General features: G+C 34.1%; 1 long non-coding RNA gene across 1 annotated transcript in view; it reads left to right on the top strand.

Moving 5' to 3' along the window:
* The first annotated feature begins 210 nt into the window (after positions 1 to 210).
* Positions 211 to 26,048, top strand: part of LOC118723211 — a 159,267-nt gene continuing 133,429 nt past the window's right edge. Inside the window, exon 1 of the long non-coding RNA XR_004989193.2 lies at positions 211 to 1,170. This is a non-coding gene — a long non-coding RNA (uncharacterized LOC118723211). The remainder of the gene's footprint in view (positions 1,171 to 26,048) is intronic.

The following is a 26,048-nucleotide window of genomic DNA, read 5'->3' as shown; positions in this document are numbered from 1 at the left end:
TCCTTTTTCACTTGAGACTATCAACGGGTAACATTTAATGTTTCACAATTCAGGGTATGGTTTTTATACTCAGCCTAGTAGCTTAATGAGCTAAACATTTAAGAAAGGTAAATTGGGTCACTTGGTACTTTTTCGTATAAACAAAATAAACTACTTGTGTGCTTACGTGTGGCTTCTGGGGGAATTTTCTAAAGCATTAAGTAGCTGGTTCTAACTTTTACAATGACATGAGTCTTTCTGGTCCTATGATGCCAACTTTCCATCTTGCTAGGGCTGAAGGAGCTTGGGTTGAGGTGAAATTGGGGTACTAACCTTGTTCTTAGAAGTGTGTGGCAGGGGCCTTGCCATTGCTGCACACAAGGGTTAATTCAGTGTTCATTTGAACACACCAGAAGAGTTTAGGTTAGAATTTCAAAGGGATATACACATCCTTGTTACCTTCCAATCTTAATTCTCTTCCCATGACATAAAACATCGCTTTTTTTTTAAGGATCATACATGTATTCCAAATTACCAGAACTTAATGCAGAACAACAAACAGTCCATATATACCACAAGGAATAGGGTTAAAAATCTATATTCTCCGGTGACAAATCCCAAGCCGGAGCAGATTCCAGCCAGGCAGCTAGCAGAGCTGGCCGGGTGAACGGCATAGGCCATGGTGGGTGCAGAGCTCAGAGCCGGAAAGCAAACAGCTGCTGTAGCCTGATTTGAGTTAAAATAGTGTGAGTGTTTAGTCTGGCGCAGGCTTCAGGGGAGATTGGCAGCTGGGTCAAACAAAGTCCCTCCATTGGCTCCCTTCCCAGGCAGCTTCTGCTAGTATTTAGGTACTAGTGCAGCGGAGGGCCCTTTTCTCAGGCAAAACCTAACATCTGACCGCACCCTCTTTGCTTGCTTTTTTTTTTTTTTTTTTTTTTTCCAAAAAAAGAAAGAAACCTTTTTTTTTTTTCCTTCTTCTTCTTTCGTTACGGTGTTCTCCAATAGACAACCTCTCCCACTAATTGTGCATTAGCAATGTATTTTATCTGGAGCACCGGGCTCTCAACGTGGTGTGGAAAGCTGCCTGTTACAGTGTTGGCTTCATAAAAGGGCCTTTATGGCTCGTGAAAGAATATCTGTGTGCTTAGGCAGGAAACTTTTTGATCTGCAGAAAAGCCAGAAGACTTCTAGGTAAGGCTACCTATCCAATCTACTTTTTTTTTTTTTTTCTGGGGGGGAAAGTGGGGAGTGAGCATGATTCCTCACAACTTACAGGAGTTTGGAGCCTGCGTCTTCACTTTTGTAGAAGTTTAAAAGGTACCGTTGTTTGCTTATCCTCGTTTGTTTAAATCTGAAGGGAATCCCGGAGTCTGCATTTTTGCAGTCTTCTTTTTCTGCTGTTGGATGCATTACAGTAGATATGGAGTTTTATTACAGAGCAAAATCTTTGTAGGCTGCCACAGAAAGAAACTGTATTTAGAAGGCACATTGACAAGTTTTAAAGAGTAACTGTGCGGTCATTTGAGGAGAGAGGAACACTGCATTAGACTAACAAGGGTTTAATTACCAAAAAAAAAAAAAAAAAAAAAAAAAAGTTTCATGTTGCTTTGGAAGGAATATTAAGTAAGTTGTCTTTTGTCTCTTACTTTTTAATTTTAGTCACTGATTTAGCCTGTTGGGTCACATTTTTTGTTAGTGCTGAAGGCTGCCATGAATCCCTAATGAGGCCCCTTTGCACATGATTTTGGCACTTGGCCAAAATCAACTTCCCAGCGGCTAGCTTTCTCTAAAGAACCTGGAGCGGATTTTTTTATTTTTTTTTAATTTTATTAGAAATCATGTCTGAAAACTGCCACAACCAGTTGTGTAGGCATGTCAAAATGACTTTATACAGTAAATATGAAACAAGAATTTTTTTTTAAATGTTCCTGGTACTGTAGCTTTTGTTTGATGAATTCCTGCCTGTGGTCACCCAAAGGACGTCAGAGCAAGAACAGTCTTAAAGAAGGAGATGTACTGATTTTTTTGTTGTTGTTGCTTTTTGTTTTTCTCAGCAGACCAGTGTAGGGGTGGTTATCTCATTGAGATATGTACAGTACGAACGGGTTATTTAAAAACACTTCGGGATAAATAGCAGATGAATTCTTAGCACTGTTCATCTCTGTAAGTAACACCCCGTGAACAGTAAGTAACGAAGTTTTCTAGAACTTTTGTTGGGCGAACAATGAAACTTAACATTTTTCATTTGGGATTTCTGGATATGGTGTTTGTGATTCTAAAAAAGTGTTAATACTTACTAGGTAATTGTAAAAATGTATGAACACTTTGATATTATTTCTAACAGATGTTTTAGTAGAAATGTTTGCTGTGTGAACATGATTAAGTAACTTTAAATAATTGTATTTCATTGCTGTTTTGCCATGAAAAGATGATTTTTTTCATGAAAGCAATTCTGAAGCTCAGAGGCAGTGACATGAAGTTTTAAAGCCATTAATTTTACTCTAACTGAATTTTGTCATGTAAGCCGAAATGTTATTTTATACTTCAGTATTTTAAGAGTTAAATTCACATGTTGCCATGACATGCTATTGCAATCAGATATTAACAACCTCAGATTTTATATACCCATTTTCAGCCATATATTTAGACATTAAAAAAATAGAGTGCAGTGTATTTAAAAGCAGAAAAATGGGATTTCAGTTACTCTGTTGTTATATTTAAGAAATCTTATTACTGCTATTCTAAACACTACCTTGCCTTATATTTTTTTCAATGGTAGTTTAGACTGAAACTTTAATTTTTATTTTAAAATAATCATATTTCCCTTTAAAATATTGATGAAAACCTGATTTATTCTCTTTTAAGGAAGGATGAATTAAAGCTGTCTTCGTAGGTGTATTTTTCATATATTTCTCACTATGATTATCTTCCCTCTATTATTATACAATGTAAAATGTTGCTAACTTGGGTCATAAAAATTTGTGAAAGTTAACTTTAAGCAAATTTTAGCATTAGAGAATACATCTTGATTTCCTTCAGATCAATTTAGGTATATACGTAATGTGTGTATATATATATATATATATATTTTTTTGGTATTGCTGTGAACTGAATTGCTACTGTGTATACCTTGCTATTAGTTACATTGATACATGAAGAGTTTGAAATTATCATATCAGTTAACATTAAAATACATAGATGTTATAAAATGGGCAAGAGCAAATAAATATATATCTGCTCCTTACCAAAATACACCTTGGTAAGTTTTATGCATCTATGTGAGTACACAGTTGAATTCTCTTATAATGTAAATCTTGGTATTTTAAAAAAATGATTTAATGTATAATGTAGATATTTCAAAATGTGGATAAAGATGGAAACATTTTTATTTGTGTCATCAAACATGTGCAGGAAAACTAAGATAGCGTGTCTTATTCAGCATTATTCTTGCTTACAAAATTATTGTTGAATTCTATTTTTATTTTAATCTTCGTTCCCATATGCATACTGTCATCTGTTTTCATTTTAAAAATTATTTGATCAAATATTTTACTTATTTGAAGATCAGCTATTTCCCTAAAATACACTAAAAGATGATGTTTCAACTGAAATTTTTATTTTATTTTTTTAATTTTATGGTCAATTAGAGACCATAGCAAAGTAAATGTCAGGACATTTAGAACTTTCAGAGTAAGCAGATATGTTAGTTTGTGAGTTCAGAAGAAACTTAATTGTTGGCAATTCCTGACAACTAGTTTTGAGTTGAGGTAGAAACAAATAAGTACTGAGAATAATGTACATTATACTCTTTACTGAAAAAGGTAAGAAATTTTCTTTCTTTTGTTTCAACTATAAATTATAATTGAGTACTTCAATAGTCTTTTGGAATAATTATTAGCTATTTTCCCTGAGACCATAAATGCAAAGCACTGAAAACATTTTCTTCATTGAGCTGGCATTTTAAAAACAATATTCTGAATAAAATTACTTTTAAAAAAATCAATGTTTGTTAAATGTATTCCCTTTGTGAGGAACAGCTTGAAGACTTTACTTCATTCATCATATTCTCACCCTTTTGTAAAAATTAAAACTGATTCCACTTTACAGTGTGGAAACTTCTTCCCTCTTCAGAAAAAGTGAAATTCCTTTGTAGTTGTCAACTTAGATTATGGGCCTTTACCATGTTAAATGTGACAGGGTTTTTGTTTGTTTCAATTACGCAACAGGCACATAAAATGCTTTCTTTCCCCTAATTAAAAGAGACTTTAAATAATTAAGTATCTACTTTAATTCTGTGTTGAAAAGAAAGCTTTCTAACTGCAGTGTTTTAGTCACAATTTTAGAAATGTGAGAAATGTTTACAGTGGGGCATTTTTTTGATGAGCGTTTCATCCCTGAAATGAAATGCTTTGTTGGGAATAGTTTAAATTCCAGCAATGAGAGAAATGCATGGCCACATCAGAGTGAACATAATTATTGAATTTTGGCACAACTTCAGTGACCTCCTCCATAAAAGATTAGCCTATGTGGGATGATCATGGATTTGCAGAAACAGAAATAGATAAGACAAGCACATGGGACACCAACCTTTGTTGTTTGGGGAACAGTATGTGTTAAGACAAAAGGAGATAGCTTTCATGTAAACCGCTGATAATAGTATTTTGTCATTTCATGAATACAACAAATCTTGAACATTAAAAATTAATTACAATTGGTAATGCATTTGTAAGACATTTCCCATGGAAGTAACTGCAGTGCTTTGTTCTTTTATGAGATAACTGTCATATTTCCAAGCGGCTAACATGTAGCTATAAATTAAATACTAAGTCATTTTTAAATGTTGTGCTCTGATTTAAATACAATTATTATTGAATACATGATTAATGGTCTCCGATTTTAAGATTTTTTCTTATTTGAGTTGCACTTGTTGCATTCTTTTACTTAATATTGGTTTGATTTTCAAGTTATCATAAGGCAAATATTGCTATTTGATATAGTTTTTAAACATGGTAAGGTTTATTTTATAAGAAATCTGACCTATTGTATATTTAAACAACTGCGATTTATGTCTAGCTGTGTGTATTCTCAAAATCAAGATCAGCAAAAGGCCTTCTATTTCGGTGTCCAAAATTTTTCTAAAAAAAAACCAAAAAACTGATTTGTTTCTTATTTATATGTTCAGGTATCTGCCTAGTCCTCAGATATCTGGTTTGTGAGCTGTAGGCTGAAAAGTATAGTAACAGGATCTAAGATTATTCTTATTCTGTATTATTCTAAATAAACAAAATGTTTGAGCTTCCCATTGAAAGTTAGTCCATGTATGAATCAGTATAAATGATTATATCAAACTTGATTATTTAGAAAGTTTAAAGCACTGAATATTCAGCATAAGTTAGTGATCATTGGCATGCTTATGTAATTATAAATATTTGATTATTATTAGTTTTAGAGATATATTAGTTTATAGAAAATCTGGAATGCCATCATTTTACTTTAAAAACTGTTAATATTTACCAAGTTCATAATTGCCTCCATTTGCTATCATTGAAATGTTACATAATAGCTCTCTTTAAAAGTACCACGAGCCTTCCTTTCCCTTTTTCACATTCACATAAGAGATCAACATGTGTTGGGGAAAGCGTGCTTTAAAATATTTCAAAAAAATTTTTTTTTCTCCAGTGATGTACAGCTACTTTATTATTTTCTAAGATTTCTAAAGGAGCAAATTCATTTCTTGAAATTTTATATAAAAGTAAGGAATAGATGGGCTTGCTCTGGACCTCAGTGAAAAAGCTAAAATAGAAAATAAGATTGAGATTAATGACATGGTGCATTTTTATAGCAACTAATTGCAACTTGCTATTCATACATAAAGAGCAGTCTGGAAAGATAGCGGCTCTGAGAGCAACCTTCACTTAATCTTCACTTAAGAACTGCTGAGAAAGTAGTGGCAAAAGATGGTTTGGGATCAGTCTGTATGGTCGATGGTGTTTTAGGCCCATGCTCTCATTTCCACATTTAAACCTTCAAGGCTTGCTTCAGAGCACCATACTTAACCTCAGAAGATTTTACAGCTTGCAGCAAAACATATACCCATTCTCGTTGTTTACTGGAGGGTATGAGATTGGAGTTTCTTTGGTGAGGAAGTGTTCTCTGTTTAGAGATTTTTAAAAAATAATTATTTGGATAGGTCAGTTCAATCAGTTGGCCAAATCATTTTAGTAACCAAGCTTACTCAACCTTAGCAAGGATAATTAGTTTTCATTCTTCCCCAAACCTGGGCACCTCCCATAAGAAAGTAGACAGTTGGGCATGAAAGGTTGAGTTGCTAAAAACTAGAACATGAATATTCTACTTGGATTCAAAATAGAATATATCAATGTACATGTGTGTCCTAAATATTCAAACAATGATAGAATCAAATTGTCCTGAAATTAAACTTGTGGGATTAACTTTATCATCATTCAATTTGAGAAGTTATCTCCAAATTACTTTTTAAAGGCATTTCTTTAAAATTTTTTTGTATTATATTCCTCATGAGGTATAGTGATTTAGATGACAATTTTCTGCCAGTGGAGCAATTTTGAAAAAATATATGTATATTGCCATTACTGTTCTGTGGGATTTTTACTTTATCACATGTTCTGTCCTCTCCATTCCCAGGGTCCATTCATAAATATTCTCTAAAGACTCCTTTTTTTTTTTTTTTTTTTTTTTTTTTTTTTTGGTCAAAAGCCAATTTTAGATACATTTAAGTAGTTTGGCATTAGAAAAAAATTGATACACAGAACTTTCCTACTCAAGTGTCACTTAGCTATTTCTAAAACTTTTTCAATTCTCAGGAAATGAAACAATAAGGAACAGAGGATAATTTGTAATTTTGGAAGATGAAACAGAACAATAATTCATTCAGAATATTTATAGGATGATAACATTTTTTCTACTGACATATTTGATGTCAACAAATTTAATTTGGAAACTGCTTTTGTTACTAGATGGTATTAATTGACTCTGGTAATCTACAGTTCATAATGCCTGATTTAAGACAAAGACCTGAAGACCTAATTTATTGAATGAATAAGTCCTGATAAAATAGAAGTTATTAGGCTTCCTCATGTTTAGAATTTGTTTTCACTTAAAATACACAAATTATTAAATATGATTGTAATAGTATTTGCATATTTTTTCAGAATTATCCATGTCTACCTATGAAATTTGTTCTATTATCTATATATATATAAAAGCCTAAGTGACCAGCTGACTGGCCAACTGTTCAACCATCTGACTGGTAGCTATGATGCACACTTACCACCAGGGGCAGACACTCAACACAGGAGTAAAAACCACAGGCATGGAAACATGGAACAGACTGATGAATCTCAGAGGGAAGGGAAGAGGAGGGAGGGCAGGAAGAGATTAACCAAATATCTTCTATGCATACTAGGGGCCTGGTACACAAAATTAATGCACAGGGTGGGGGTCCCTCATTCTAACCTGCACCCACTTCAATCTGGAAACCTTAAGGAGATGTCCTACTGATAGATTAGGCCTCTCCCCATAGTTCTCTGCTCTCTGTGTGGACCTGCCTGCTTGATGCCACTGCAGGCCCTGGTGTCTGCTCTCTGTGGGGAACTGCTTGCCCCTTGGTACCACGGCCAGACGCAAGCAGGGCCCTTCTGTCAGCTTGTTACTGCAAGGGATATTCCTGCCCCACCCCTGGCTGTTTGTGCATGTGCCAGCTTTAAGCACCTGGGTCCCAGAGATATTCCCGCCCCTCCCTTGTCTGCTCAGTGCCTGCACACGTTCCGGGACCCCAGCCACTCCAGGCCTACGTGCAGACCTACAGGCTCAGAGTGGCCTAGGTCCAGAGAATACCTATCCCAGGGATGCAAGGCGCTTGGTGCCTGCGCACACACAAGCAGCTGCCCCGCCCCCAGCTGCTCTGTGCCTACATTTGCAAATTAACCTGCCATTTGTGTTAATTTGCATACTTGCTCCTGATTGGCTGGTGGGTGTTGCAGAGGTACAGGCAATTTGCATATTTCTCTTTTATTAATGTAGATTAGAGGCCTGATGCATAGGTTGCACTGGTGGTGTCCCTCATCCTGGCCTTCTCCCTCTCGCAATTCAGGACCCCTCCAGAGATGTCAGAGAGCCAATTTCTACCCAATCCCCACAGGCCAGGCCAAGGGACCCCACCAATGAATGAATTTGTGCACTAGGCCTCTAGTCTTATATAAGTAAATAACTTATTAGTAATCAAATGTCTTACTGTTTTCATTTCAATCTTAAAGCACACTCAAAATCAAAATTTACAGTAGTTAAATTGCTCAAAATTTCGGATTAATAGCAAGGTGACATTATGTAACCCAAAATAAAATTACAATATATCTAAAGCACAGGTGTTTATTAGCATTTGTGTGGTCAGATATACAAATTGCATTCCAGATAGAGCTTCTCCTTTCTCACTTGAGATAAGTGCAATTAAATGCAATTTACAGATGTGCAAATGAACAGCTGCTTTCTTCCAATTTAATATTATAGAAATGAGCTAAATTATAATGGGTTTAAAAGTCACTACCTCTTAATGGTTTTTAAATTGGATTGGAAACATCATCAGTAGATTTTACTAGATAAAGAGCATTAATACTTTTGTGTACCTGGGACAATTTTTGTTGTCCCAGGTACTCAAACAGCAGGACCATTAAGGTATTGGAAATTACAACCACACCAAAATTTATAGCAGGTTTGTAAAAGTGTATTTTTGTATAGATACTATATTCACTTGTATGTGTATATACATGCACACAAGATGGTGTGTGCATGTGTTGTTCGAGTGTTTGTGTGTAAGAGATTTTCATGTTGTCTTTTCCTAATGATAAGATAAATATTAAGTATAAGATATAGATACATTATTATATTGCTAAAAATAGAGAATACTGGTACACTGCTTTTGTGTATTGGGTTATAAAAAATTATCATGAACCTATACTTCTGGAAAATCAGCTTTAAAAAAATCAATGTATTTTATTTAGAGATACTTAAATATTCAATACTGATAAGTTACAGTCATTAATATTTTTCAATTAGGTAAAGACCAAATTGTCTTGAATATACTTTTTTTCTTTGCAGCTAATAATAACCAAGGTTTTTTTTTTGTTTTTTGGTTTTGTTTTTTTTAAAAAAAACTCCTTCAGAAAAGTGTGTTAACAGTTAAAGGAAGAAGTTGAAGATGATGGATTGTATTGGCCAGGGAATTAAAGAGTTTTTACCCTGTGTAAGCTCAGATATTTATTATAATCAAACCATTAGTATTTCAACAAGAATTTGTTTTTCTAAGAGTATCACTAAAAAATTCCAAAAATTTGACCCTGGAAGTAATTAAAAAACTAACTCATTGGTTATGAATATGTTGATAGAACCCTTCATTTAGCCTACCTACAACATATTTTCAAGGGATTGACCCCTTCCCTTGAGTGTTATACATGACCCCTCATTGGCACAATGGTTCAGATCCTCTGAAGAGTTCTTCATACATCTCATCTCAATCCTTTAAATTACCATCAGAGTTGGTGATCATTATCCCCATTGTACATATGGGAGGCTCGGTGTGCTTAAGTAATTTTCCCAGAGTTCTAGGGCTAATTATGTTGATGTCATTAGCCCATGTTGTTATCTGTTGTGCTACATATTTACTAGTCTTGACCTTGAGAATATGAGGTAAGTTCAACATAACCCTCTAACTTAAATGCTCTTCTGTTTTAATAAGAATTGAAGAAACAGAGTACTAAAAATATTAAAGTCTATCACTGATGCAGAGCAGCAGGAGATACAACTCTTGTATAATAGGTACTTTTAATATTTGAAATGTGTACTTTTAATATAGCTCTAAGTTGAGCATTAGCCAGTGACTAATAAAACAGTTTTGGTCATAAGTAAGCAGTTTCCTCCAGAAAAAAAAGAAGATAATATATGAATAATTGCATTTCATTTTATTTTTAAAAAATATTTTATTGATTTTTTTACAGAGATAAAGGGTGTGGGATAGAGAGCTAGAAACATGGATGAGAGAGAAACATCTACCAGCTGCCTCCTGCACACCCTGCACTGGGGATGTGCCCACAACCAACATACATGCTCTTGCCCGGAATCGAACCTGGGACCCTTCAGTCCATAAGCCAACACTCTATTCACTGAGCCAAACAGGTTTCAGCTGAACAATTGCATTTTAATGTGATGTTCCTTTGCACATTAGTGGCTTATAATATTAAGAGCTATGGAATAACAGCAAAAATGTCAATCAGGAAATTTCACTAGCTTTTTTGTGAACACATATGTTTTTATAACCAAAAGGTGCAAGAATTGGAGAAGCACAGTGATTTTTTCACTGTGGCCACTGATAACCATTCAATGCTCCCAAACAGTGTTATGTTGTGGCATTGCACAAAAGCATATAACTCAGAATCCTCCCCAAAGTGCTTCCCTGTTCAGAAATAGGTGCTTCACACTAGATAAGGGTGTCTCTTTACTTTAAAATTCACAATTTGACCCTAACCAGTTTGGCTCAGTGGATAGAGCATCGGCCTGCAGACTGAAAGGTCCCAGGTTCGATTCCGGTCAAGGGCATGTACCTTGGTTGCCGGTACATCCCCTGTAGGGAGTGTGCAGGAGGCAGCTGAATTGATATTTCTCTCTCACCAGTGTTTCTAACTCTATCCTTCTCCTTCTCCCTTCCTCTCTATAAAAAGTCAATAAAATATATATTTTTTAATTCACAATTTGTTAAGAGCATATGCTTATGTAAGAAAAACTTGAAATATATTATAGATCAATTGTTGGTAACTTCTTTAAAATTTAGATTTTGAACATCTGTTGGTAGCACTAAGACTTTAAATAAATGAGTATCTGGACATAAAAATACATTTTGTATTTTTTAATTTCAATTAAATTGTATCTAATGCTGAATATTATGATTCAAAGTATCTTAAACACTGAAAAAATTTGTTCAAAATCCTTTTCAACACTCAGATATTTGATTCATTGGCTTTTAGAGTTATGATCATTGAATGTTTCTTCTTTAACTCCTATATTTATTCATAATTAAATGATGACTTAGGGGGAAATGGCCTTTTTGCTCATGGTAGAAACACTAGTGACTGGAGAGTTGGCTTTGAATACAGATTTTCCTTCCAATCTTGTATCCCTATATCTGCATGATTTTCATGAATACAGCTGGATGAACATTTTATATATGAGCGCATGCATGTAACCATATGCATACATGTCATAATATCACAGATCAAAATATAGAAATTCCCAGCTCCCCAGAAGACTGTCTCATGCCCTTACTGCTATCTATCACCAACCTTGGGTTACCAGATTTTTATTTCATATAAGTAGAATCATACACCATGTATGTACTTTTGTCTTGCTTATGATACTCAACAAGTTCTTCACATGATTTTCCCAAGTTGCATATATCAGTAGGTTTTTCTTTTCTTTTGCTATGTGGTATCTGTGGTATGCCTTTCTAGGAAGATAGCACAATTTACTTATTCATTCTATGTTCCTAGGTTGTTTCAAAGTTTCTTTTATATATATTTTAAAAATGTAAATCTGATGCCAAAAGGTATAGTAGAACAAAACAGTGTCATTTAAATATCACTGATCACCTCACCTATTGACTTATTTGTGGAGTTGAGTGCATCCCCAAGTGCTAATGAATATATTTTTTGTATGGTATATAATATATTGATAGTCTTGGATTATCATCTGAGTATTACATACTTACTATTAAGCAAATGCTTTAAATAAAATAAAATCTGTTAATATGCTAAATAGTTTACAGCGCTGTCTCATATACACATATTAATTTTGGAAGGAAGAGTACAGCAGACTCTTCTACCCCCAAAACTGAAATAATTAGTACCCTATACTAGTAAAGACTGAGCTATACCTGTACTGGGATTTATTTTCCACTTTAAATCTGTCTTTTATTACAACAAACTACATCTCTAGAAAGAATGAAATTCCATATAAGAGTTCTTGGATGAAAAGTGGCTTAGTACTTTTTTCTATAATATTTTTTTTCTTACCCCCCCCCCCCTTTAAAAAAAAAAAGGCTCTATTGATATTTTACAGAGGGGAAGGAGAGAGATAGAGAGTTAGAAACATCGATGAGTGAGAATCATCCATCAGCTGCCCCCTGCACACTCCCCACTGGGATGTGCCACAACCAAGGTACATGCCCTTGACCGGAATCGAACCTGGGACTTTTCAGTCCACAGGCCAACGCTCTATCCACTGAGCCAAACCGGTTTTGGCTCTAGAATAGTTTTTAAAGAATACTGATCTCATTTATATTTATTGCACTAGGAAATTCCCTTATAATCTGGACATGTATCAGTAATAAATAGTAAGCAATTTGTTTTTAAAGGTTTCCTCGGGTTCACTGTTTGAAAACATTATAGACCCTAAACACAGTCATACCCCTTTCCTATTATTTTTCTGTGTCTGAATAACTAGTTCAAATTTGGTCAAGGTCAGTGATGCTTGTTATTATTTTTGACAGCTGTACAATGCCCGATAATGATTCCATTTCTGACACCAGCTGGTAATAAGGTTCCCTCTCAGATGAATTCATACGTGGCCTGTTCACAATTCAAACATGTAATGGACACTACAAAATCCCATTGCTGTGCTTCTGCTTAATTAGATGTATTTGCATCTAACAGGAAGAGAAAGACAAGTTTCTACAATGCTTCACCCCCCTCCCCCATAATTGAATCCTAGAATTAAATACATTTTTAAAGATGTGCAATGCCGGAAGGCCTCCAGGCATAAAAGAACTCATACAGACCTTTGAAAAATACCAGTTTGTCATACTAGCATGCTGTCTGTCTTTGGGTTTGTGGAAAATATGGTTGACATCCAAGTGCTGTCCTCTTTAAATCAGGATGCCACCTTGCAGCAATTGGCCTTTACTTGACCCGTGAAAGTGGATGGAGGTATTCTGATCTCACGATGGAGAAGGTCAGGTTCACACTTGGCTTTATTTGAGCACAGCAGAAGGAATCATCTTAGAGGAAGAAGCTGATTGTAAAAAAGCAGATGTTTATTTACATAGAGTTCATCAGAAATAGATAGAGGCCAGGAAGGAAACAAGGGCATAATTACTAAAGGATATTTTTGAAGTGCCTCCACCTAGGTATCTTTGTCTAAATATGTTAACTTTACAGCCATTTCCTCAGAAGGGATGCATTGAAATGTTCACTAGAAGCATTTTTCTTTTCTTTTCTTTTCTTTTTTTTTTACTTCTTATTAAACACCTATTTTCTTAATGTAACATTTAAGCAGTTTTATCTTAAAGATCCCATAGTATTTAGTTATCTATTGGTCCTTATTTCTCTTTTTTTGCAATTCTGTTTATTTTCTTTAATAAAGCTGCTACTTATTGTGAAGTGCTAAAGTAAGAAATTTCTAATCAATGATAACATGTTTTAAATGCACACAATGTACTGTCTATAATAGCTAGTAATCATAGTTATAAGTATAATTTCTCAATAAGTTTCCTTTTGAAGGCAACTTATTTTAAAAATCGCCTTCAATTTTTAATTAACAGATATATATCTGTTAATTCCTTAATTTTTCCTTGTCTTGTTTAGAATAGATGTTAGCTTATATAAAACTAAATGGCAATTCTGGCCAATTTGAGCCACAATGACTCCCAACCTCACTAAGAAAACTGCCATATATGGAAGTTCTTCTGCCCTGTCAGAACTGTTTTTTCTTACTCATTATAGGCCCTAGTGCCCACTGATAGAAAATTATAGTCTGTCCTGAGGCATGACTAATTTGTCATTTGATTTATATTAAAACATTAAATAAAATTCAAGCCATAAAAGATTAAAGGGATATAGCTTATACCATTCTCTATTGTTTTGATTACAAAATAGTATTTTAAAAATGTTTCAAAATTAGCTGATATACTTTTCTCTTTTAAAAAATATATTCTTACTAGAGGCCCACTGCACAAAATTCCTACATGGGCGAGGGAGGTCCCTCAGCCTGGCCTGCACCCTATCCAATCCGGGTCCCCTTGAGGGATGTCCAACTGCTGGTATAGGCCCCATCTTTGTGGGCCTAAACCGGCAATTGGATATCCCTCTTGCAGTCTGGGACCACTGACTCCTAACTGCTCACCTATCTGCCTGCTTGATTGCCTCTTACTGCTCTGCCTGCCCACCCTTAACTGCCCTCCCCTGCTAGCCTGATCACCCCTAACCTACTTTGCCTCAGCCCCTGCCATCGTGGTTTTGTCCAGAAGGAAAGCAGGATGATCCAAAGATGTCTGGTCGACCCAGTATAATTAGCACATTGCCCTTCTATTAGTATAGATTAATTTCAGAGAGAAACAGAAAGCTTAGATAGAAACATCAATGATGAGAGAGAATCATTGATCAGCTGCCTCCTGCATGCCACCCATTGAGAATGGAGCCTGCAGTCTCAGTATGTGCCCTTAACATAGAATGAAACCTTGACTTCCTGGTTCCACTAGCATGGCTCAACCACTGAGCCATGCTAGTGGAACCTAATTAATATACTGTTCATCCTATGTTATTCTTCTAGTATCTGATGGGTGTTAGCTATTAGGTAAGTGATTCAAGAAAGGAAAAGATGCAGAAAAGTCATGGTTTATCTATAAATCTACCTATAGTAATACCTACCTTCTTTTTGGAATTATAAAATTCAGTCTTCATTTAGTCAGCTAACTACCTTCCATTAATGAATTCACATTTTGTACCTTTATTAAAAAGCACATTTGTGAATATTTCTGTCCTAATGAAGATTAGGTTAAGCAGCTGGGAGGGTGTTGGTTTGTTTAGTGTGATTTATTTTGTGTCTTATTTAAAAGAAAAAACAATCACATTCAAATCAGCAAAAATTTCTTTGAGCAACTTTTTATGATAAGGACACTTAAATACCACATGAGTCTATTGGAAAGGTAACTGAATTCATTATAACCACTAATTGATATTCTGTGTGAAAGCTACTCTCAGAATACATTTGGTATGTATTCCTATTTCTGTTGGAGAATAGGAACTGACATAATAATAGATGCTCAACAAAAAATATATGTTGAATGAATAAATGAATTAATGATCCTAATAAGATAAATATTTATAGCACTAACTGGGTTTTTCCCTTCTCAACATGGCTTATTTTTAAAATACTGAAAGACACTTTGGCACTCTTATCTTTCAAAGATTTAGTTATTTTGGAAAGGAATAATATTTGGTTAAAACTAGAGTATTTGGAAAAATCACGTTGACTCTAATTTTGTAATATTATTAGCCAAAGAAATTGACAATTTCTGAGGATCGATGTTTGTGGGAACTTGTAATGACTATGTTTATATCTAGTCCAGGAAGGAATGAAAGAATGGGGACTGTCACCAAGGATTAAATAATTTAATTTTTACTGCAATTTAAAAATCAATTAGTAACTAAGATATAAAAACCCTCCCAAGCCTACTTTAGCCTCCTTGTGTTGGATCATAGTTAAAGCAAATTATTTTTTCAAAGTTAACTTTATAGGTATTAATGTAGATGTTTCTGTACACACAAGTTATATATTCATAAAAAGAACTTGTATTTTGTATATCTTATATAATAAAAGGCTAATATTCAAATTGTTCCCTCAACCAGGAGTTTGACCAGCAGACAGGCCTGACAACTGCCCTTGTCCTCTTCCTGTGTCCAGGCTGGCTGGACTCCACCCATGCATGAATTCATGTACCAGGCCTGAATTCACACATACACATACACACACACACACACACACACACACACACACACACACACAAGTGGCCAGATTATTATGATCTCCGAACTCATCTTTTTACATTCAATTACTAGAGGTCCAGTGCATGAAATTCATGCATGGATAGGGTCTCTAGTGGCTGCTGGCTGCCCCCTGCTGCCATGTTCTGTGCCACTTCTAGGTGGTCAGCACACGTCTAACTCCCAGTTGGTCAAACTGCCATCTGTGGGGACAATTTGCATTATCACTTTTTATTACATAGAATTAAGAAATGTTGTTTAAATAGAATTCATACAAAAATCATAATGAACTGGTATATCACCTATGTTGCAACACCTTCTAATTAGTGTAGTAAATTGAGCAAATTTCAATCCCTAGCAGTATTTTTCCTCTTGATTTAATAACTTCTAAGTCCTTCAGTTCATAAGTATCATGATTTCCATTCATGGATGCTGCCTGTGGCTCTCCATATGCCAACCTTTCACCAGGAAATTTCTTAACTAATCATCAGGAAGATTTAATCAAAATCAATTAGTTCACTTACTAGCAAATATACACTTATGGGATGGGAGAAGCCGAATGTATATTAATTGAATTATTTCACTTATAGTACTAATACAGATTTAAAATCCATGACCTTTCCACTCTCCAAAAAAAAGAAATAAATTGACTATAGTTGGAGCAAACAGATGTTAAAAACAAAAATCTTTTTAAAAATAATATTAGCAGCTACTGCTTCTATACCTCTCTAAGACTGTACTGGACTTCTCCTACATTATTAGAATGTTGTTGAAAGAGTAGATCAGATTGCCCTAATTCAAGTCCCACCTCTGCCACTTACTCGTTATCAAATTTTGGAATAATTACTTTTCTCACTTTACTTTTTTCATCAGTAAATTGGTGGCAATAAAAGGGCTGATTTAATAATAGTGGTTAAATTAAAAAGTTAGTAACACCTCTTCCAATTAAATGAAGATGCATTGAACTTAATCTGGACATGGAAGTGAATGTGAATAAAACGTCAAAGGAAGCATTTTCTGAGGATGTTACTCTTTGTTAATTTAAAGTCATTGGAATATGCATCCAAGTTTCCAATATCTTGCCATAATGGAGGTCAAAACAAAGTGGCGAGTTTCTAAGAATATTTGAAAATAGAGAATGTGTTCTGCTTCATTTTTTTAATCAACATTAACTGGAGGGTATGCCGGTATTATCTTTCACTTATATTTTCTTTTGAAACATTTCTTCAAGGAACCATAAGCACATTAATTAAACCAGGGTAAAACTTCAAAGGATGTACTTCACTTTCCATGCTATAAGTTCATATAAGAAAAAGCAATTGATTTAAAATCCACGTTTCATATATTTCCAGCTTTTCAGTTGGGAGATGATGAAATAAACAATCTCAACTCTCCCATTTCTTTCTGGCATACATGGTGGCTTTCTTCTCTGAAGTAAGTAAGTGGTTATTTTGATTACCATCAAAAGGCTGAATGGTGTTCACAATTATCTTATTTCTCCTTGTGATGCTAATTCTATTGTTTAGTAAATTAAGGGAAAAGAACACCAGATGAAACCTGGTATGATTTTTAAAATTTGGAGAGGAAATCAGTGTTTAGCTTAATTATTGTCTTTTATGTACAGGTCTGAATATTTACATTTCAAATAACCCTTGAGCTTAATTCAGATGTTTAGACATGAGTTCCAAGTTAACAGATTTTTTTGTTAAGATTTTTTAGTGTCAGTGTATGTTGCCCTGCTTAAAAATACATTTTTATATTTATGTTTTAATCTATTTGATTTTTTTTTCAAAAATAAGTTTCCACTTTGGAAAATCTTATTGTTTCTACATAATTTCCTTACACCAGGTCCAACATGCCCATTTAAAGAGCAGAAGAGATGTTCTTTAGATGAGGAGCTATAATGAGGATCATTGTAGTTTATCTATGTTCATCTAAATCTCCAAACTTATTTCCATTGTGGGATCTCTTGCATTGCCAATACTCAAAAACACCCATTGGTCTGTTCTCAGATTTCACAAAAAGATTAGCCCCAATGGTGTGATATTATATTCTTTTTGCATTCCAAGATCTAACTGGAGATGAAAATCAGGGGGGAAAAATCTACTGAAAGGAAAATTTAAAGAAAAAGAAAAATAATGAATGCTTTGGGAAAGGAAATGATTTGGGGGTGGAGTGGTAGATGAGATTAATGCAGCCAGGTTTCAGAAACTAGAGGTTCCAAGCACAACAAAGGATGTCCAGAATTCTTGAGGGCAGTAAAAGTAACAAACATATAGCCGAGGGCCTCGCACTGAGTCTGGGTGTTGCTTGATTTTTCAAATAAATGGATGATGTAATAGAGTCTTCGTTTGATCCAATGGTTTCTCAGAACATCTGTATACTATCTTTCCATCAAATGTAATAAGGAATCAAAATAATCTGTCACTGCCTGCTGCCACTTCATTCTTATAATAGCTCTCTATGTCTCATCAGGAAATGGAAGTTCTGTTCACACAGGTTTAAGGTTGTTCACAAGACAGACTTCCCCTGTGCTGGTTCATCCTGTGTGTTGAAGCAGTTTTTCAACTGATTTTTAAATTTTTATCCCCTCGATCGGGTTATGTACTCTTTCCTTCATGCCTCATCTTTCTTTTAAACATTAAGATTAGAGTCTGACTGGCATGGCTCAGTGGTTGAGCATCGACCTAGGAGGAATTTGGTACCCACTGAGCCAAACCAGCTAGGCCTACAAGGTTAAGGCTTCTCTTATGGGAGATAGATCAGGGGTTTGTGGGTTGTGTTGTAGTTGTTTGTTTTGGGTGTTTTTGTTTTGTTTTGTTTTGTTTTTGATAAACTGTGGTATAATGGAAAAAGAACCAGCAAGCAAGCAAGAGAACGATAGCAATGATAAGGAGGAGAGCACTTAGGTAATCGACACATGCTTCAGCTCTTTCCATTGGAGCTGAGTGGTGAACGCCTTTGCCACTGTCTTTAGCATATGACTCAGTTGGCAGGAAACTCTCACTGGTCTTTCATAGTCCTGTATATTTGCACATGCTATTCTACACCATGAAAAATTATTCCCTTCTTTTCCACTGAAAAATGGCGGCTGGGTCTCCAGTACTCCAACAGGTCCTTTGAAAAATCTGCCCTTCCTCCCCAAGGCTAAAGTTGATTGTTCCTGAGAGGAACGGTGCATATCTCTATCACAAAGCCTTTCACATTGACTTACAAATATTCATTTACATACATTTTCTGCTCTCAGGCTAAAGTGGCAGCTCTTTGCAGTGGAGACTATTGCTTATTCATTTCTGTACTCCCACCACCTTCTATTATGCCTTTCAGAGTTGGCATTCTCTGAAAGGCTGGTTGATGTTGCTAAGCTTTCATCCAGTCTTTTGGAATAATAATATATTTACAATAAAATTATATATGATCCCAAAGAGTAGTTTATACTCTTCCTTGTCTTGTTTCCCCCCCAAAAAAAGTAAATAATAAAGGAAACAAAGGGACACAAAATTTAGGAATAAAACAAGATTTGTTTGAAAATTATTAATTTTAATAACTTGAATAAAATATTCAGAATAATATAAATAACAGAGTACAGAATTTTCCCACATTTTTCTCAGCTTTTCCTAGACAACAGAATTTTAAAGTGGGAAAACCATTAGGATGGTTTTAGATTAATAACATAACTAGGTTCATTTGTTACTTTTATAGGTAACCTCATAGCTGGGTTATTTTAATTTTTAATTTTTATTTTTATTCATTTTGGGGGGGATTGTGAAAATCTTTATCATTCTAATGGGGAAACTATTTTTTAAAAAGTTGCCCTTGCCAGATTGGCTCAGTGGGTAGACCTTTGGCCTGAAGACCCTTAGCTCAAATGGCTAAATTCAACCCTAATCCTACACTTAACTTTAACCCTAACGTTCATAATAGGAATTCCAGTCAAGGGCACCAGGCCCTGGTCAGGACTCCTGTGGAAGGCAACCAATCAATGTGTTTCTCACATCAATGTTTCTCTGTCTTTTCCTCTCTGTTCCACTCTCCCTAAAAATCAATGGAAAAAAATATCCTTGAGTAAGGATTAACAAAAAACAAACAAAAAACCTTATCGCTCCTTCTACATCTTTAATACCAGATTCACATTTCCCCCTCAGCCTCTCTTTGCTCTGCCAGCCCCTGCAGGTAGCCACTTTCATTAACTTCTGGTTTACACTTTCTGTATTTTTTTCACTAATGAGCAGATGCATTTTTACTTCCGCATATCCCCTTGTTTTTGACAAGAAAGGTGCTCTTACAGTTTGCCTTCTTCATTTAACAAAACTTCCTGGAACCACCCAACTCATAGAGAAATTCCTTATTCTTTTCTGACGTCTATATTTAGTAATACTCTGTTGTGCTGCTCTAAAACTACGGTTAGGGTTAGGGTTAAAGTTAAGTGTAGGATTAAGGTTGAATTTAGGCATTTGAGCTAAGGGTAGAACTAAGAATAGTATTTAAGGTTAACAATTGGGTAGGGTGAAGGCTAGGATTAGCATTATGTTTAGGATTAGGGTATGGTTTAGTGTTATGACCTATCAATAGCTTTCCTATTATGAACTTTAGGTTATTTCCAATATTTTACAACTGAAATCACTACTGTGACGGATAACCATGTGCATATATGTATTTTTTAATTGTTCGGAATATTTTTTGTTTTGTTTTGCTTTAAATTAATCTTTATTGCTGAAAGTATTACGGATGTCCCCTTTGTTTTTGTTCTTTCCCATTGACCCCTCCCTTTTGCCCCTATCTGTGACAATGGACTATGCATATTTTCATATAAATTCCCTGGTTACTCTCTCCCCTCCACCCTATCATCCCCTTATATCATGTTTTTACTTATGGAAGTTACATGTATATATTCATATAAATTCCCCGGTTAATCTTTCTCCCCTACCCTCCCATCCCTTTATATCATGTTTTTACTTATAGAAGTTACTAATATTTTCTTTGCCTTCCTTCTGAAATTCATCAGTCTGTTCCCTGGTTCTATTCTATATCTGGATCTATTTTGTTCATCAGTTTATTTTGTCCATTAGATTCCACATATGAGTGACATCATGTGATACTTATCTTTCTATGACTGGATTATTTCGCTTAGCATAATACTCAAGGTAGTATCAGGGTGTAGTTCTAAGAAGTTGAGTTACTGAATTTATAGATAATTGAATATGTAGTTTTAGCAGGTATTGCCCAAATTATTTCCAGAAGAGTTATTATTCCTACTAGTAATAAGTAGGAGGACCTAATTCCCCATAGCCCCATAAACAAAATATGATATTAATTTTTGCCAGTGTAAAAGTTAAATGGCTTCACAGTGTTTTAATTTGCATTTTACTGATTATGATGAGATTAGAATATTTTCATATATTTGGAGAGTTACTTTTATATTTTTTTGTGAAAATTGTCAGTGCAAGTACTTTTCAAACCTTTGATTTAGGAGTGTTTTTGTTGTTGTTTTGTTTTTCCCCCTCAGTCTTTAAGAGTTGTTGATGTATTGTGGCTATCCGTCCTTTTTGGTATATGTTGTGAATATTTTCTCCTAGTTTTCAGTAGTTTTTCTCCCAGTTTTTCAGTAGTCTCCTGCAGAATTTTAGATGTTTTAAAATGTACTCAAGTATATCAATCTTCTCTTTTATTGCTTTTGGGTTTGGATTCATATTTAGAAATCATTTTTTCTAACACACAAAGAGGTATTCATGCATTCTTCTAGGTACTTATGATGTGGTTTCATTTTAACATTTAGAACCTGAATTCACTTGGAGTTTATTTTGTTGAATACAATGAAATATGCACCCATTTTTTATTTTTATTTTTTAAATGGCTACCTAGTTTTTCCAGCACCGTTTATTAAGAGACAATCTTTACTGCAATTATTTGAGATGGTACTTTTGACATGTGCCTAATTTCAGACTAAATTTTGGACAAGTACTCCATTTTCTGGATTACTTATATATTTATGTGACAATATTACACATTTTAACTATAGAGGTTTTATGGTACATTTTTTAATGTCTGATAGAGCTAGCCTCTCTTATAGGTCTTCTTTTTTAGTGTTTTTCTGGCTATTCTTTAATGTTTTGTTTCAAAGTAAATTTTAGTATCAAAATGTCTAACCCCATAAAATAGCTTGCTGGTATTTTTATTGGGATTTCCTTAGGTTTACAAATTAACTTAGGGGGAACCCACATCTTTATAATGTTCAGTTGTCTAAATCAAGAATATAATGTGTTTCTTTTTATTCAAGTCTTCTTTTATGACTTGGAATATTTTTAAATTTTTAAATGTCTTATATTTCTCATTTAATTAATTCTTAAGTATTTAATCTTCCTTATTGTAATTGTTAATGGGTTTTCTGTATCATTGTCTTAATTTATTGGTATATTAAGGCTCTTTGTTTTTTCATGTTAATGTTACATAAGACTACTTGCCGAATTATTTATTTATTAGCTTTATTATTGACTGTCTCAGGGTTTTTTCCTGGTATACTATCATGTCATCTGCAAAGAGATAGAATCACTACTTTTTTGCCATTCTTATACCACTAATTAATTGTATTGGCTAACATCTCAAGTACATTGTTAGTATAAATAGTGGGCATGCTTATCTTTTCCCAATTTTAGTGGAGCTGCTTCTAATGTTTTCTCATTAAATAAGATATTTGATATTGGCTTCTGACTATGTGTGTGTGTGTGTGTGTGTGTGTGTGTGTGTGTGTGTGTAAATTATAGAGAATTTATAATTTTCTGCCTAAGATCTATGATTGTATGATAGTAATATATTTCTAAATATTGAAGTGATTTCTCATTCCTGGAATAAAGCCCATTTGGTTATGTTCCATTGTTTTCTTCCTATGATATTGGGTTCTGTTTGTTACTATTTTGTTTAGGGATCTTGAATTAATGATGAGTGATATTCATCTTTTGTTCTTTTTCTCTATATTATGTTAGATGTCATCGTTATGCTTATTTCATAAAAGGCATTATGAATTTTTGTATCCTTTTCAATGTGCTGGAATAATTTCTAGAGTATTTACGTTATATGATCATTGAAAGTAGCTAAATGTCCCCTAAGAAATAAGAGCCTGTTGCTCTATGGGGTCTGTTTTAAGATTTACAGTTCACATGGAGTCAATTTATAATATCTACCTCCCCAGAAAAACTATCTAGTTCTTCAAAGTTATTTTAACAGAGCACTTCAAAACAGGTCTATCTATGTGTGTCTGTGTGTACATGGTTGTGACTATACTATCTCATTCTTTCAAATGATCAGTTAGCTAGTGTTTTCCTTCCATCAATTTTCCCTAAAACAAGATTTTAATTTATTAATTATATATATATTTTTTAAATTATTTTATTATCTGAAAAATTCCATTATTCTTTTATTTCCATTATTCCCATTCTTGTTTTGTAAATACATATATTTTTTTTATTTTATTGCCTTATAATTAGGAAGTATTGTATGTCATGTTTTTACTTATGGAAGTTACTAATATTTTCTTTGTAATTTAATATGAAATCAATTTTTATGAGCATATTGTGAGTACCTGAGAAGAATGTGTATTCTCTATTCTTAGGGGATAGAGTTCAATATATTTCTATAAGATCTACCCTGTTGGTTATACTGGTTGCATCATCTATCTCCTTTCTTACTTTTTGACTTCTTGTTCTGAATTGTACTTAGTGGCATATTAAAGTATGGTAGTATTAGTGTTTTCTCTTCTTGTATCTCTTGTAGAGTTTGCTTCAGAGATGCAGGATGTCATTTCATTACACCTTTTCTATCTCTATGGATGATTTATAAATATTTCTCATTTAAAGAATAGCAGAATACATTGGAATTAACTTCCTGCTGTACATAAAAATAAGGTTCTATGGATACTTCAAAATAAAATTCTCTGGAGAGATTTCAAAACAGATCTAACCTACCTCAAAATATTTTCTATACAATTTTTATACCAGGCAACACTATGATAATTGTCTGTGTATATTGTTATGAAACACTTTGTTTTAAAACTAGATTACTATTTTAATGTTAAAAATTAAGTACTTTAGCCCATTAAAATACTGAATTTTCATAAAATTTAGCTCACTGCATCATCTGAAGAGCTTATATTACAAATGCATAGGCTCTCCCATCTGTATGTGGCCTGAAACTCAGAAGCAGAAAATCGGGGGCTGCATTGGAAACCATTGCTGAAGTCTACTGATTTTGCAAGTATTCCTCTTAAGCAAGTTTTTATTCCTCACCCAATCACTTTACTATTCAGATTCATTCAAACCTATTATGGTACTTTGCTGATAAATGTTCCCCTTCTGGACCTTTTGAATTTTGACTTGATTATGATATATATATTCAACAAAATAGGCAATATTATGGCTTTATTCTGAATAAAATATAATCATTTCCTTAAGTACATCATGCTTATCATCCCAGACAAAAGAAGTCAGATGAGCTATACTACTAACATCTTAACCAACACCTATAAATAAAACTGAATGATGTGATTACTTAACAAATTCATTCATCATTATCATCATCATCACAAAACTTTGTATATGATAGGCATCTTGGCATTGAGTAAGACTATGAGTGATAAATAAACTACAAAGAACAAACATGAAGAGGAATTATTTGAAAATCATGCGATAAAACTCTAACCATTTAACTTATTCAAATAACAGAAATATTAGTTTGAAGCCCAGTCTTATTCAATTGGGATTTCTGTAGACTCCAGAACTAACATCACCTTAAGTCAGGTAGGGCGATATTCCAAAAAGTCTTTGTTCTCAGATTTTCATTGTTTTGCCTAAGCCTCAGGCACAGTTTCAACTTGAGCCTGGGTTACAAAATTGTTAGACTGAAGTCTCATTCCAAGTGACAAATGAAAGCATGCCATCCCTGTAATTCTCCACAAAATACAAAGGAAAATAACAGGTAATATTACTGCCTGTATTGCATTTGTCTGGTAGTTTCTCTGGGAAACTAGTAGGTGAATTACTTATCATTTCCTTTGGTTGCAAAATAGATGAGTGGTAAGGTTGATACTGTGTGTTTGCACATTGCACACTGACAGTAATTTTCACAAAATAATTCTGGTATAACTCTGGCAGGTGCCTGAAAATGGTGGTCTTATTTTCTCAGCGGTGACACAGAGACAGGGAGTTAGGGAATGCTCTGCCTCGGGGCTATCAGTGTGAATCCCTGAGATGACTAAAGGCTGGGGAAGAAGTTCAAATCTGTCTTCATTTGCCAGGCAAAGATGTTTCTAAAAACTAATTATCAATGTAGATATAAATGTCACCTTTGATTTCCCTTCATAATGTGTATAAACATAGAGCCTCCGTTGTCCTTATTTCCCAGTTCCCTCACCTCATGCTATTGGAGGTGAAGCAAAAGTCAGGAGAATTATACTCATTTGAAAAATGACCAAATTATTATTGCCCTGGAGCAGGGCACAGTGGGAGTTTATCAGTGAGTCATTTTATGGCCTTTGATAATGTTTCTATCTCCTGAATCCATCCTCTGCTAATATTCCTATAATTTCCAAAGCAACTCTATGGAAGAATTATCAGCAAAATTGTTCTTCTCCAACAGAAATAGCTTAGTTCACAAAAGGTAAAGCAAATTTTGTTTGTTTTTATCCCAATTCAGAACATGAAAGTCATATATAATAGATATTACTATTACCGCATAGACAAAGAAAAAACTCAAGATATTTCCATTTTTGAAATAAAGTGAAAAGTCCAACCACTATTTTATCCCTGTTCTTTATTATAAATAAGACTAAAGAATATTCAATAAAATTGTTTCATTCATGGTATAATCATGCGTCTTCATAAATATTTAAATATTAATTAAAATACAGATGTGTTGCTATTCAACAGATGCCTTACAGTGACATATGCAAGCCAAAATGTTGCATTTATTTCAGAGTTTTGAATCTGTCAAAAATGCCCTGGTATATTACTCAAGGGTTACAACTAGTAAATAATTCATTGCACAGATACTGATTCCAGATAATATTGTCCATCAGATCCTGCTTCTAAGAAAGAAGATTCAACAGTTATGACAATATACATATTTTTAACAGTATTAAGGGAGCAATTATTTAGAATACTATATTTGGTGCAAAGACCCACAAGACAGTAACTTTTCTACCCCATCAGTTCTTTTTGAAACAAACAGTGTGGGTAG

This window comes from Pipistrellus kuhlii, unplaced genomic scaffold (genome assembly GCF_014108245.1).
Source record: "Pipistrellus kuhlii isolate mPipKuh1 unplaced genomic scaffold, mPipKuh1.p scaffold_m20_p_2, whole genome shotgun sequence".
In the NCBI taxonomy this organism is placed as follows: domain Eukaryota; kingdom Metazoa; phylum Chordata; class Mammalia; order Chiroptera; family Vespertilionidae; genus Pipistrellus; species Pipistrellus kuhlii.
Note: the sequence above shows the minus strand (reverse complement) of the source record. Positions and strands in the feature narration are given on the sequence as shown.